Source organism: Citrus clementina, unplaced genomic scaffold (genome assembly GCF_000493195.1).
Source record: "Citrus clementina cultivar Clemenules unplaced genomic scaffold, Citrus_clementina_v1.0 scaffold_4, whole genome shotgun sequence".
Taxonomy (NCBI): domain Eukaryota; kingdom Viridiplantae; phylum Streptophyta; class Magnoliopsida; order Sapindales; family Rutaceae; genus Citrus; species Citrus x clementina.
This window is the reverse complement of record NW_006262274.1, coordinates 5,460,095-5,474,900: the sequence shown is the minus strand read 5'-3', so window position 1 is coordinate 5,474,900 and position 14,806 is coordinate 5,460,095. Positions and strand designations below refer to the sequence as shown.

The 14,806-nt window shown below is 32.9% G+C and overlaps 1 pseudogene; it reads right to left on the bottom strand.

Annotated features, from left to right (window-relative positions):
• LOC18045728 overlaps positions 1-14,806 on the bottom strand; it is a 98,375-nt pseudogene that overhangs the window by 79,423 nt on the left and 4,146 nt on the right.

Genomic DNA, 14,806 nt, shown 5'->3' with positions numbered 1-14,806 from the left:
TGCCACATCGCCTCTTCAAGCCCCAACTTTATATATATATATATATATATATAAATTCATAACACCCCCCCTTGGATGTTCATTACAAAGAATATACCTCATTAAAACATTTACATAATTGTTATTGTGTAATAATAATCAAATTAATTGTGAGAAGATGAAAAGCTAAATGTAAAAGAAAATTTCTCTATTTATTAGATAATAGAGAATATACAAAGATGAGAAATGGTGATACCACATCACCTCCTCAAGTCTCACCTTTATATATATATATATATATATATATATATATATAGATATTAATTAGTTACAGAAAATATAATATTTAATAATATACCTATGGGCCCATTAATTTTTGAACTAAAATTTACCATTCAATTTGATCTACTAATCTGGTTGGTATGGAAAGGCCAATGTTTTGTATAAATTACTGTGTCGAAAAAAAGAGGACTTCAAATCCTACCCCATTAAACATTTAGGGCCCTTTTGAAATTATTTTTTGGTTACTTAAAAGTGATTTTGAAAAGGTAAAAATTAATTTTAATATTTAGCAAACTTTTTTACAAATATCTTTTAGTAAAATTACCTCATTCTATAGCAGATTTTGAAAAGTATGGAAGGAGTAAGTTTTTAAAATCTGATTTTGAGAATCGGTTTTATACTTAATACAATTCCATATATATTCTTATATATTATAAAAATCTAAAATTATCCCTATTAATTAGAAAATAAAATCATCAACCTTAAAAGATTATTATTATGACTGATTATATTGAGATAACAAAATAAAAGATAATATTAAAAATCAATAATAAAAATGTCAATTTTAATTATCAATTATTATATATACATGACAAAAAGTATTTTATATTTATGTTTATTAACATGTAAATAAATATTATTTAAAATTATGTCTAATTTAGTCACTTTTCATTCTTACAATATTTTAACACATACAACTGCTTTTAAATTTATAACACTTTAAAAAAAATTACCAAACATTTAACTGATTATCTTCACAATGATTATTTTTAATGCAAAGGTAATAGCAATTATTGTAAAAGCTATAGCATTACTAAAATGGCCCTAAATCAATAAGAATAAGAGCCAATTTTGTAATGTTGTAGTTTTTAAAATAATTATTGTCATCTGTATAGTAAAAATCATCAGCTATGAAAAAAACACAATTTATTATACAAAAGCCCACTTTATTATACAAGAATATGAATAACATAGTAGAATCACAATCAATTACATAATTTGGGAATATTTTTGTATTTGTATTAATACATACCAAAATTATCATGACACTTACTACCATATTTATATGTCATAATTGAAAATAATTTTGGTTATATATACATGATATTATGGTCTTTATTCGAGCTTTTTAGAATCATAATCTGATCCCTAGCACAGAGTCTTAGAAATTCTCTGGTAGTAGGAACCTTGATCGGTACTCTGCCAAAGCCCGCATCGGAAAAATATTTCTAAATGTTGGGTAGTGTAACATGCAATTCCACATAAAAGCACCAGTAATTTCCTGCCATCAATAAGCAAGTAATCAATCTATTTATACTACTTCAGAATGAATTCTTTCATATTAAATAGTCATTTTGTTTTGGAGTAATAGTATTACCTTACATAATTTATATAGCGTAATCCTAATGGTATCAATAATTATTTTAACTGATGATGATTGATTTTATTATCCACTGTTTTCTTTTCCCTAACATGCCAACTTTTGCCTGAATTCTACTTTGATATATATGAGTCCAATATATATATATATATATATATAACATCAGTTTAGATAAATTATATATCATGAATATGTATATCCAAAAGTAACATATGGTATTATTTTAATAATATTGCCTTTATTATTTGGGTTGAGCTTCTAATCCAACCCAACCTATTAAAAATATGGTATTATTTTCCCGTGAAACGTCATATCACTTAGAAAATTATAATCATATAAATACTCATAAAAGTATTTTATGTTTTATTTTGGGAAAGTTTGAATGCACAATCATATAAATTGCCTATCATTATTCCACTGCCAGATTTTCAACATAGGATTAATCAACCTCCACTTCATTACTTTTTCTGTTCCTTTAGGTGATCAGCCATGTCTGATTTGTTAGGAAATTGGTGGGTGAAGCAGACACGCAGCTAAAATGAAATTGTAAGAAAATAAAGAACAAGCACAAAAAATGAAATATTTTCCTTCTGTTTTCGCCCGTGGACGTAGGCTAAAAGCCGAACCACGTAATTTTCGGTGTCCATTTTTTGTGCTTGTACATTATTTTCTTACAATTTCATTTTAGTTGCGTGTCTGCTTCACCCATCAATTTCCTAACAGTGGTAGCTATTGGTTGTATTTTTTGGAGTCGGGTACTGTTCACGTAAGGGGTACTATTCATGTATACGGCACTGTTCACGTATACGGTACTATTTACGTATATGGTACTATTTACGTATACGGTACTATTCATGTGAAACGGTGGGAGCGATCCAAGAATTTTGCAGTGCAAAGCAGGGAATAGTGGTGTGAGTAAAACAACTGTGTGGTTTTGTACATGTCTAGGAAAGTTATGTCACAAAGGCGATAAGAGCTTAAGGATTATGGGTTTTAAGTGGGACCATTGTGACCCCTCCAGTCTTTCCTGAGAACTTTCCTGGTGTGCATTCTCACACATACTCACAACTATTCAAGGTGGTACACTAGCTTATGTGCGGTATTTATCAACAAAACGGTGGCAAAGTATGAAATTGGGAAATTTAACGGAAACAATTTTTCATTGTGGAAAATGAAGATGAAAGCTGTATTGAGGAAAAATAATTGCTTGACAGCAATTGGAGAAAGGCCCATGGAGATAACTGATGACAAGTGGAACGAGATAGATAGCAACGCCATTTCTGATCTACAATTGGCACTTGCAGATAGAGTATTATCCAGTGTGGTAGACAAAAATTCAACGAAGGAAATATGAGATACTCTCACAAAATTGTACGAGGCCAAGTCACTACACAACAAAATCTTCTTGAAGAGGAAACTCTATACTCTTCGAATGGCAGAATCTACAATGGTGACCGACCACATCAACACCTGGAAGACTCAATTTTCACAACTCACAACGTTGGGTCATAATATAGAGGAAAATGAACGTGCAGAGCTTTTACTTCAAAGTCTACCAGATTCATATGATCAACTCATCATCAACCTGACGAACAACAATCCAGTAGACAGTTTAGTTTTCGACGATGTTGCAGCCTCCGTATTAAATGAGGAGAGCATGTGGAAAAATAAGGAAAATAGACAAGTAAGTTCGCAGCAAGCAGAGGCGTTATCGGTGACGAGAGGGAGATCAACGGAACGTGGCCCTAGTGGGATTCAAAATTATGGTAGATCAAAATCCAGAAGTAAGAAGAATGTTAAATGCTACAACTGTGGCAAGAAAGGACACGTCAAGAAAGAGTGTTGGAGTAACCAGAAGAGAAAAGAGGGCAAAGAACCTGAGTCATCAAATGCTTAGGGGTGTGTAGCAAGTACCTCGGATGATGGCGAAATTCTTTACAGCGAGGCAACAATTGTTTCAGAAGGCAGAAAATGATTATCTGATGTCTGGCTTATAGACTCAGGAGCTACCTAGCACATGACCTCTCGGAGAAAATGGTTCCACACATATGAACCTATCTCAGGAGGATCTGTATATATGGGTAATGATCATGCCTTGGAGATCGCTGGTATTGGTACTATTAAAATAAAAATGTTTGATGGTACAATTCGCACAATTGGGGAGGTACGACATGTCAACGACTTGAAGAAAAACTCATTGTCTTTGGGACAAATAGACAGTCATAGGTGAAAAACTCATAGGGAGAATGGAATTATGAAGATTGTTAAAGGCGCACTTGTATTGATGAAGGCAGAAAGAATCGGTGCTAATCTATTCATACTTAAAGGAGAAACACTACAGGAGGCTGATGCGTGTGTCCCGTCAAATGGAGAAAAGTCAACGATGATGTGGCATCTCAAACTTGGCCACATGTCAGAATAAGGTTTGAAGATTCTCTCTGAGCGAAAATTGCTTTCAGGGCTCAAATCGGTAAGTTTACCATTTAGCGAGCATTGTGTTATAAGTAAGCAGCATAGATTAAAATTCAGTAGATCTATTGCTAGAAGTAAATGCATTCTAGACTTGATTCATTCTGATGTTTGGGAATCACCGGATATATCCATGGGAGGTGCAAAGTATATGGTGACTTTCATTGATGATTATTTTAGAAGATGTTGGGTGTATCCAATTAAGAAAAAGTTAGATGTATTTCCAGTGTTTAAAGAATACAAAGCGCGGGTGGAACTTGAATCTAGTAAAAAGATCAAGTGCTTGAGGACGGATAATGGTGGAGAGTATACAGACGGCGAGTTTCTTGCTTTCTGTAAGCAAGAAGGTATTTAGAGACAATTCACTGTAGCATATATTCCTCAACAAAACGGAGTGGCGGAACGGATGAACAGAACTCTTACAGAAAGAATAAGAGCTATGTTGAGGACTGCTGGTCTACCTAATTCATTCTGAGCAGAAGCAGCCAAAACTGCTTGTTATATAGTAAATCGGTCGCCATTTACAGCTATTGGGCTGAAAACAGCGATGGAGATGTGGACTGGAAAGCCATCTGATTATTCATACCTACATGCATTTGGATGTCCTGTATACGTGATGTACAATGCACAAGAAAGAACAAAGTTAGATCCAAAATCTAGAAGATGTATCTTCTTGGGATATACTGATGAAGTAAAGGGGTATCGTCTGTGGGACCCCACTGCCCACCATATCGCCATTAGCAGAGATGTTATCTTTATAGAAGATCAACTGTAAAGGAGAGATAAAGATGATAGCAGTGTAAAAGAAAAGTTAGAGACTATACTGGTATATGTGGAAAGTAATCCAAAAGATTCAGATTCTTCTGAAGCAGCACCACAACACGAGGAATAAGAACTAGTCGAATCCGATGCTCCAGAAGTTCGTCGGTCAACTCATGAAAGATGACCGCCAACGTGGCACTCGGAGTATGTCACATAGATCAACGTTGCATACTGTCTTCTAACAGAGGATGGAGAGCCATCAACTTTCCATGAAACTTTAGAAAGCTCAGATGTTGCTTTGTTGATGACAGCAATGCAGGAAGAAATTGAAGCTCTGCATAAGAACAAGACATGGGAACTTGTACCACTACCACGTAGAAGAAAAGCCATTGGAAACAAATGGGCCTACAAGATCAAGCGTGATGGCAGTGACCTAGTGGAGTGGTATTGTGCAAGATTGGTGGTGAAAGGATATGCTCAGAAAGAATGTATTGACTTTAACGAGATATTTTCTCTGGTGGTTCGACTTACAACAGTCAGAGTTGTCTTGGCGATGTGTGCTATATTTGACTTACATCTTGAGCAGTTGGATGTGAAAACTGCATTTCTTTATGGGGAACTTGACGAAGAAATATATATGCTCCAACCAGAAGGTTTTGCAGAAACAGGAAAGGAGAACTTGGTTTGCAGGTTGAACAAATCTCTATACGGTCTCAAACAGGGGCCGAGATGTTGGTATAAGAGATTTGACTCCTTCATCATGAACCTTGGATACAACAGACTTAGTTCAGACCATTGTACATATTACAAGACGTTTGAAGATAATGATTTTATTATTTTGCTGTTGTACGTAGATGACATGTTGGTAGCAGGCCTTAACAAAGATCGAATCCAATAATTAAAGGCACAGTTGGCTAGGGAGTTTGAAATGAAGGACTTGGGACCAGCAAACAAGATTCTAGGGATGCAAATTTACCGAGACAGAAATAACATGAAGATTTGGCTTTCACAGAAGAATTACTTGAAGAAAATCTTGCGGCGCTTCAACATGCAAGATTGTAAGTCAATCTCTACCCCACTTCCTGTTAATTTCAAATTATCCTCAAGTATGTGTCCTAGCACTGAAGCAGAGAGGAACTAGATGTCTCGAGTACCGTATGCATCAGCAGTGGGAAGTTTGATGTTCGCTATGATGTGTACTAGACCAGACATTGCACAAGCAGTGGGAGCAGTCAGTCGATACATGGCGAATCCTGGTGGAGAGCATTGGATAGCTGTGAAGAGGATTCTGAGATACATCAGAGGAACCTCAAACAAGACCAGCAAACAAGATTCTAGGGATGCAAATTTACCGAGACAGAAATAACATGAAGATTTGGCTTTCACAGAAGAATTACTTGAAGAAAATCTTGCGGCGCTTCAACATGCAAGATTGTAAGTCAATCTCTACCCCACTTCCTGTTAATTTCAAATTATCCTCAAGTATGTGTCCTAGCACTGAAGCAGAGAGGAACTAGATGTCTTGAGTACCGTATGCATCAACAGTGGGAACTTGGGACCAGAAAACAAGATTCTAGGGATGCAAATTTACTGAGACAGAAATAACATGAAGATTTGGCTTTCACAGAAGAATTACTTGAAGAAAATCTTGCGGCGCTTCAACATGCAAGATTGTAAGTCAATCTCTACCCCACTTCCTGTTAATTTCAAATTATCCTCAAGTATGTGTCCTAGCACTGAAGCAGAGAGGAACTAGATGTCTCGAGTACCGTATGCATCAGCAGTGGGAAGTTTGATGTTCGCTATGATGTGTACTAGACCAGACATTGCACAAGCAGTGGGAGCAGTCAGTCGATACATGGCGAATCCTGGTGGAGAGCATTGGATAGCTGTGAAGAGGATTCTGAGATACATCAGAGGAACCTCAGATGTTGCATTATGTTATGGAGGATCAAAGTTTACTGTCAGGGGCTATGTGGATTAAGATTTTGCAGGAGATCTTGATAAAAGAAAATCCACTACTGGCTATGTGTTTACACTTGTAGGAGCAATTGTAAGCTGGGTTTCGAAGCTGCAGACCATTGTGGCTTTATCTACAACAGAAGCAGAATACATGGCAGCTACACAAGCTTGCAAGGAAGCTATTTGGATACAAAGATTACTGGAGGAGCTCGGGTACAAACAACAGAAAATTCCTGTGTTTTGTGACAGTCAGAGTGCCTTGCGCATTGCAAGGAATCCAGCCTTTCATTCCAGGACAAAACACGTAGGAGTTCAGTATCACTTCGTTCGAGAGAGTAGTGGAAGACGGAAGTGTGGATTTACAGAAAATCCATACGAAGGAGAACCTAGCAGATGTTTTGACCAAGCCGATAAATGCTGACAAGTTTATCTGGAGTAGATCCTCTTGTGGCCTAGCAGAAACGTAAGCAACATGATTATGGCGAAGTAGAAAGGATGGTGTGGAGACTGATTGATTTTCAATCTAATCTCCAAGTGGGAGAATGTCAAAATGCTTTGGTTGCAGCATCTAGAAGCTTTGAATAAGCAAAATTGGTGGCACACAGCTTTGAAGGCCAAGTAGATGCCGCCCAAGGAAAGAAACAAAAGAAGAAAAAGAGATGCCGGGCCGAAGAAGAAAAAGAAAAAGAAAAATTAATAAAATAATAATAATAATAAAATATTAAATGAACAATAGCTAATTTTGGCTATAAAAATGCTGGTTCCCTTCATTTGTAAATCATCGAGTTCTTTAGTTCTTTTCTTTATTTAGAGAGTGATTTCAAGAGTCTAGTGATTTGAGAGATTGAGTGTATTGGGGTTTTGGGTAGTGAGACAAAATATTACAATACTTGTAATCCTTATTTCACTAGTGAAATATTTTCTTTCTTTTTTCGCCCGTGGACGTAGGCTAAAAGCCGAACCACGTAATTTCTGGTGTCTATTTTTTGTGTTTGTTCTTTATTTTCATACAATTTCATTTTAGCTGCGTGTCTGCTTCACCCACCAATTTTCTAACATGATTTATGAATGTTTACATTCACTCCTAATGCATCTAAACTTAATAAAACGATAAAAATACCCTTAAATTTATTTATTAAAATATAATTTACTAAAGTTCTATTTTCTCCTTCCTCTCTCCATCTCTGTGTTCTTCCTACTCTTAATCAACAAACTCCGGGCTCGAAAAATTTGATTGATAGCACAAAAGACAAAAATACGTGTAAAATAAATACACTCTGTTTTTCTCCGGTCCTCGCTTTTTCTTTTGAATCAATCGAAGTCAAATATCTATGCTTTTGATGGTGTGGGACTGGAAGATACTGAGAAGATGAGTAAAAGAGAGAGGGAGAAAGGAGGTAATAGGGTGAAATTTATTGTTTTGAAATTATAAATATTTTTGTTACATATTTAATTATTTAGTTTACGGGAAAACTAATAATATGGTGATAGAGTAATTAATTTTAAAAAATTGAGAGTGCATGGTCAATTCATGAGAGGTAATTGGAAATTAACTCTTTCATTGTCCACCATTTTTTTTACATGTGAACACTTTTGGTTGAATTTTATATTTGCACACACACATGCAATATTAGTTTAAATAAAAACCATATCGTAAATATATAAATCAAAAAGTGACTTATGGTATTATTTTATTAATATTGTTTTTATAGTTTGGGTTGAGCGTCTAACCCAGCCAACCTATTAAAAATATGATATTATTATTAAAATTATTACTTAAAAAAATCTCATAAAAGAATTTTATGTTTTGTTGAAGATAAGTTCGAGTACACACTCGAATAAATTGACTATCATTAATCCAAAGCCAGATTTTCGATACGTCAATAGTCCATATTCAGGCTATTAATTTTTTTGTTTCCTTGCATAATCAACCATGTTTGACTAACGAATGTGTGTGTCTGTGTGTGTCTGTGTGTATTTCTATCTTAAATATTTACTATTTTTTAAAATCAATTATCAAATAAAGTGGTGGAAAATCACTGGTGTGGAGCCTGAACCTCCGCATTACTTTATTCTAGAAAGCCGATCCAACAATTGCATAGATCTCAAAATTTTGAGTCAGTGTTATGATAACTATCTCATAAATCCACCATTCGACGTCACTGGAGCACCATCGGACGCCACTTGCGATGGTGACACCATATGACTTGCTATTTTAATTTTAAAAATAAATAATTAAATTAAATATTATTATTTATATAATGAATTAGACTATTTGTTTGAACTTAAAATTTTTACTGAAAATTTTGACAAAAATTTATATCCTTTAGTCTCATCAAATATCTAATGGTAAAGATTAAAGGTCGATGATTAGCGACATTCATGTTACTTGCTGGTTTTATATCTTTACCGTTAAATTCTATCATATCAACATAAATTTGTATGAAAATTTTATGTCAACACTTTATGTTAAATTGCATGCCTTCCACCTACATGTTGATTCATGTCCGTTATGTATTATGATTATTATTTTCCTAGTTTTTTTCGTAATAATCAAACAGAATTACCTGTTGGGGAAAATCGCCATCTTGCAGCTGCGAATTTATCAGCAGTTTTGCAGCACGGTGAAGAGGAGTAGGATTTCTTTCCATCTAACACAAAAACAAAATTAAATTTATGTAGTGACAAAATGAAAGGAGTTACTTTTTCTATTTTTTAGCAGAATTCTATGATTCATATATCGTACAAGTCGTTAAAGAAATTATTGTGTAGTAACTAGCAACCAGTTACCTGTCCAGCATGGATTAAACTCAACATAGCCCATGCAGTTTGTACTAAATTTGATCGGTTTCCATCAAGAGGTACATATTTCTACATCACCAAACACAATGATTATATTTTGTAAAAATCACTAATTTTTTAAATTTAAAACTAAAAAGAAAAAAAGAAATGCGAAACCTAGTTCCTATACTTCAAGAAAACCTATTGAAAATTTAGGCAGCAATTTGTCGTTTGTTCGTTCATATTTATATATTTCTGAAACTCTTAATGATCTGAATATATACATTCGTATAATATTTATCTTAAGAAAACCTAATCTTTTCTTGCTAATATTTTTCATTAGGATAAATATGTGAAAACAATATTTTCAGATACTTCATTTAGAGATGGAAAAAATAAAACTAAAAAGTATGTCATTCTGATTTATACCAAAATGTATATCATTTTGATTTATACTTTCTCACATACACACATATAGATTTTAGTCAAATTTAGATTTATTCATATTCTACATAGGCATTATCGTTTCGCCCACTATCATCATTAGGCATGTCTTCCGAGAGGCTCCATCTGCTGCTGATTTCATGGCCAATTCGGCCTATACTAGTCAAACTCATCAATGATTTTTTAGTCAAAGGGACCTTAGAGCTAATTTGTCTAGCATTCTTTAGTTGGATACTCTCAAGATCCCACATGTTCGACATTAATTTCACCGTGTTGACTTAGAGTATTTTGTAGATTGCTTGATATTTTTGCTTCTCTTAAGAGATTTTGGTTTATATTCTCCTCCTTATGATTTTTTTTATTAGTTGATTTATATTAAAGGTAGGGGTCCGGCCTAACCCCCTCCCATCTTGGTAGTTTAAAAAAAAAAAAACTTTGTATACACCGAAAACATGTTAAGTCAAAATTTTACACTTAATTCTATTCATTTGTGATACTTAAGTTCGTAATAAAACATTTCAAAAACTAAAACTAAATCATGATCATAGCGAAACCTAGTGGCAGAACCAGGACTTCATTTCATATTACTAGCTACCTATTTTAGGATCTATTATTTTTTTATTTTTTTTATCGCAAATCCTAGTTACTGATAATTCCATGAGAACAATAAGGTTAATAATATTTGAGGGAATTCAAGTTTCTATACATTTATAATTATTGATCAAATCCAAATAAAATTACCTTGTTTGGGCAGGAATGGTAACTCTCTCCCCAACCACCATCTTCGCACTGAATTTTGAGTAAAAATTCTGTTGCTTTGCGTATGGCTAAACAATTACTGTAAGTCTTTTTTGCAGCAGCTAGCCCTGAAATTGCGAACCATATTCCGTACAAGAAGCAGATTCCCCAGCTACCATACCTGTCAAAGCATAATTTATTTTTGATAAACAATTTTCTAGGCTCCGCTTAACATCTTGGTAGAAATCGAATAACTATGCAAACAACTTTTGATTATTTTATGATTTCTGTTGACCATTGAAAAGTTTAAAAGAAATTGTTAATTAGTCTCTTTAAATATTCTTTTAGTTTCTACAGTTTAAGTCAATTATCTAGTTAAAAGCATCTAACACACTCATGTCACTACTTTTTTAATTTTTGCATCTGATTTTCAAGGGTAAAATAGTATTTCTATAGTCTAATATAACTTAAAGATTCATACAAAATTGACATACAGGTGAAGAATTGATAAATTAAGTAACCTAGTTAAATAATTTGCTAGTTAGATTAATTGGAATTTTTTCACGACTAATAAAAGATCTCCTATTCCAAGCAGCTCACATACATGGGGGGAGATTAAGATGGGCAGAAAGACTTTAGTCCAGCCTGCAATGAAAAGACCGGGCTTAGCGCCTTAATTTTCCAGGTCCGTTTTGTATTAGGCTTGGACGTGGTGGTACAACAAAAAGCCTGGGCTTGGCCTAACCCATAATTTAAAAAAATATATATATATTTTAGTTAACTAAAATCCCATAATTACTTTCTTGGTACACTTCTTGCTTCTTATACCAGGGAGTAATTCAAATACTCTTCACTCACCAGAACTAGAAGCGCAGAAAATGAGCAAATGTGATAATTACGCAACGACTCATGAAATATGAGCGCTGGTATAACTTTCGTGGTCTAATCTCTGAATAATTTAACCAGTTAAAAGAATCATGTAAAAGAGTAATTTTGAAAATGAGTGGTGTAAATTAAAAAATGGCGGTTGAAGAGATAAATTTAAAGGGTCAATGCCACTAGTCATTTATTTAAAAACACTGGCTTCAGCAGAGGCTTAGGCCAAGCCAAGCCTGGCCCCAACTCATTTACCATTATTAGGAGAAAATTGAATTGTTACCAACCCATTAAAAAAATAAAATATAATATAAAAGCGCACACCTTAAAATAATCATGATTTTTTTTATAGCGAAACGTACCAAGAACCGTCAGGTTTTTGTGTATCTTCAATGAATTTTGCAGCATTTCTGATTAAGTTTTTAACCTCTTTTGCCCTGTGCTTTGGATATAACTTCTTAAACAAAGTCATTGCCTTCAACGTTGATGCAGTGCACTCAACTTTACTGGATCCAACACAATTCACAATTTCTCTAATAAGTCTACATCGAAATTCATAGCAAGAATATTTGTATATGATCAAACAAAAATTTGAAGAAATCTTACTCATGCTCAATGATTACTTGGTCAAGGAATTCTATAGGATTGAGCAACTGAGGATGAACAAAAAAAAAAAAATTTATTTCAATTAATATAGATATTAATGAATTTTTTTTTAAAGGTAAGAACTGAGAAAGTCTAAATTTATTATTTATCATCTTATTTTTTTAGGATTTGAACTCGAGTGATTAGTCAAATAAAACTGCATAAAACGGCTAGAAAAAATTATTTTACATTCAAAATTTTTACCTCTAACCTGGCTGGTGCTCTCGTTGGCTCCCAGGCTCGTACTCTACCAGTTTCACTCTGCACAAAAGTTTTTGGACTAATGAGCCATTGATCAATTGTTTTTGGAGAAGTAAATTATTAAAATAATATGTAAGTCTAAACTAAAAGATATATTTAGTTGGAGCCACTTTTATACCATTATTTGCATGAATATTCATCGAATAATTGTAACGTACATACCTAATTACAGAGATGTTATAATTAATTTTAATAGACAAGTATACATTCACATGATTAAGATTCTCTCAAAATGTATCTTTCTCTAGGGTAAAAGCTTGTTTAGTCCCTATATTATGAGGTTAGTGTCCATTTAGTCCCTGAATTTTTAAAAACACCTCAAAACGTCCCTGCTACTAAATATTGACACTTATGCCATTATTTTTGATTATTTTTAACTTGCTTTTACAATATTACATTTTTACAATAATGTTTCTTTTTTGGATATTAATAAAAAAATTAAATTATCAAATTAAACTCAAAAATAAAATAAAAACAAAAAAGGTAAATATTAATTTTTGTGGAAGCTCACATATGTCTAAAAAATTAATATCGTAAAAAATTACATTATCAATTTTTTTAGAAAAATTAATATTTTAACTCAAGAGTGTGTTCCACAAAAATTAATATATATATTTTTATTTTATTTTATTTTTTGGTGTTAAACTGGTAATTTATTTTTTTCTTTTTAATAATGTCTAAAAAAATTATTATAATAGGGTTATTTTTTTCTTTTTAATAATGTCTAAAAAATTATTATAATAGGGCAATATTATAAAAATAAGTTAAAAGGAACAAAAGATAATGGCAAAAGTGTCAATAATTTAATAGTAGGGATGATTTGAGGTATTTTTAAAAATATAGGGACTAAACGGGCACTAACTTCAAAATATAAGGACTAAACGAACTTTTACCCTCTTTCTCTAAGCAGAAGATAGATGGGGATTTTGGGATTAATACATAAAAATATAAGAATAATTAAATTTTAACAATACACTATCAGTAATGAACACGTGTCATGCAGGCAAGGGGAAAATTATGTACAAGCCCATTATCATTTTGGTAATCACCAGGTTAAAAAAAGAAGTACATGAAGAAAAAGATACCAATTGAAATTTGAGCATTGATCGGATTTATGATTCTAAACTTTTTTTAAAGTCTAGAAAAACTATTAAGATAAATGGTTTAATAGTATAATGCCATTATACTATTAAACCATATTATCCTGTTCAACTATATAGTTTAATAACTTTTTATTTTATTTTAATAAAGTTCAAGATCTGAATTGGAACATTTCTATTGAAATTTTATTATGTTTTATGCAAATTTTATGTTTAGATTTTTTTTTTTTTGTTTTACATAATTTGCTATAGCCTACTATATTTTAAGACTTCTGGACTATGACCCCAACCATTTGGCTCCTCAATTTTATTGATATAATGTTACAGTCGATTTAAGTTTACATTGTCTCCACTATGACCCCACTGCACACAAAATCTTAAAAAGCTTAAGAGTCCAAATTAGGAAAAGATCTCATTTCAGGCATACAATTGATGTTCGGAGATTAATTTTTTGTCACATGTAGTAAAATTTGAAAACAGTATATACAAATAATAAGGTTGCAATTCGAAATTGTTCAGTCCTTACCTGCATAGGAAGTATGCAATTAATAGCATCATAAAATCTTTCAGGTTCCATTTTTTCTCCAACAATTTCTGGTTGCATCAGTGAGAAGTGTAGACAACACTGTATACATGAAATACGGAAGATATTTTCAATTTATGTGTAAAATTATGTAGAAAAATTGTTGAAAAGTCAAGCATGCTTGCATGAGACAGTTAGCATGCAAATTTCAAGCACACAATTGTTGAGCTAGTGTGATCCAATTTCATGTGTGAGCATGATCTCTTCACCAAAAGTCACACCGAAGCCATTAAAATTGAAAAATGGGTAAGATTTTTCTATGCGTTCATATTGTATGCTTGGCCTATAAATAGAGAAGCCTAATGCATTTGTAACTCATCCCAATTGAGAGCGTTGAGAGCAATTACAAGTGAAGCAATTTGAGAGATTTAAGAGAGCTTTCACTTGAGTGTTCTAGTGATCATACAATTAGATGTATTGGAGTTGTGGGTTTTAAGAGCTTTTTCCACTTTTGTAAATTCTCATTTATTAATAAAATTATCTTTCAATCTTTACCTGTGGACATAAGCATTACACCGAACCATGTAAATTATTGTGTTTTAT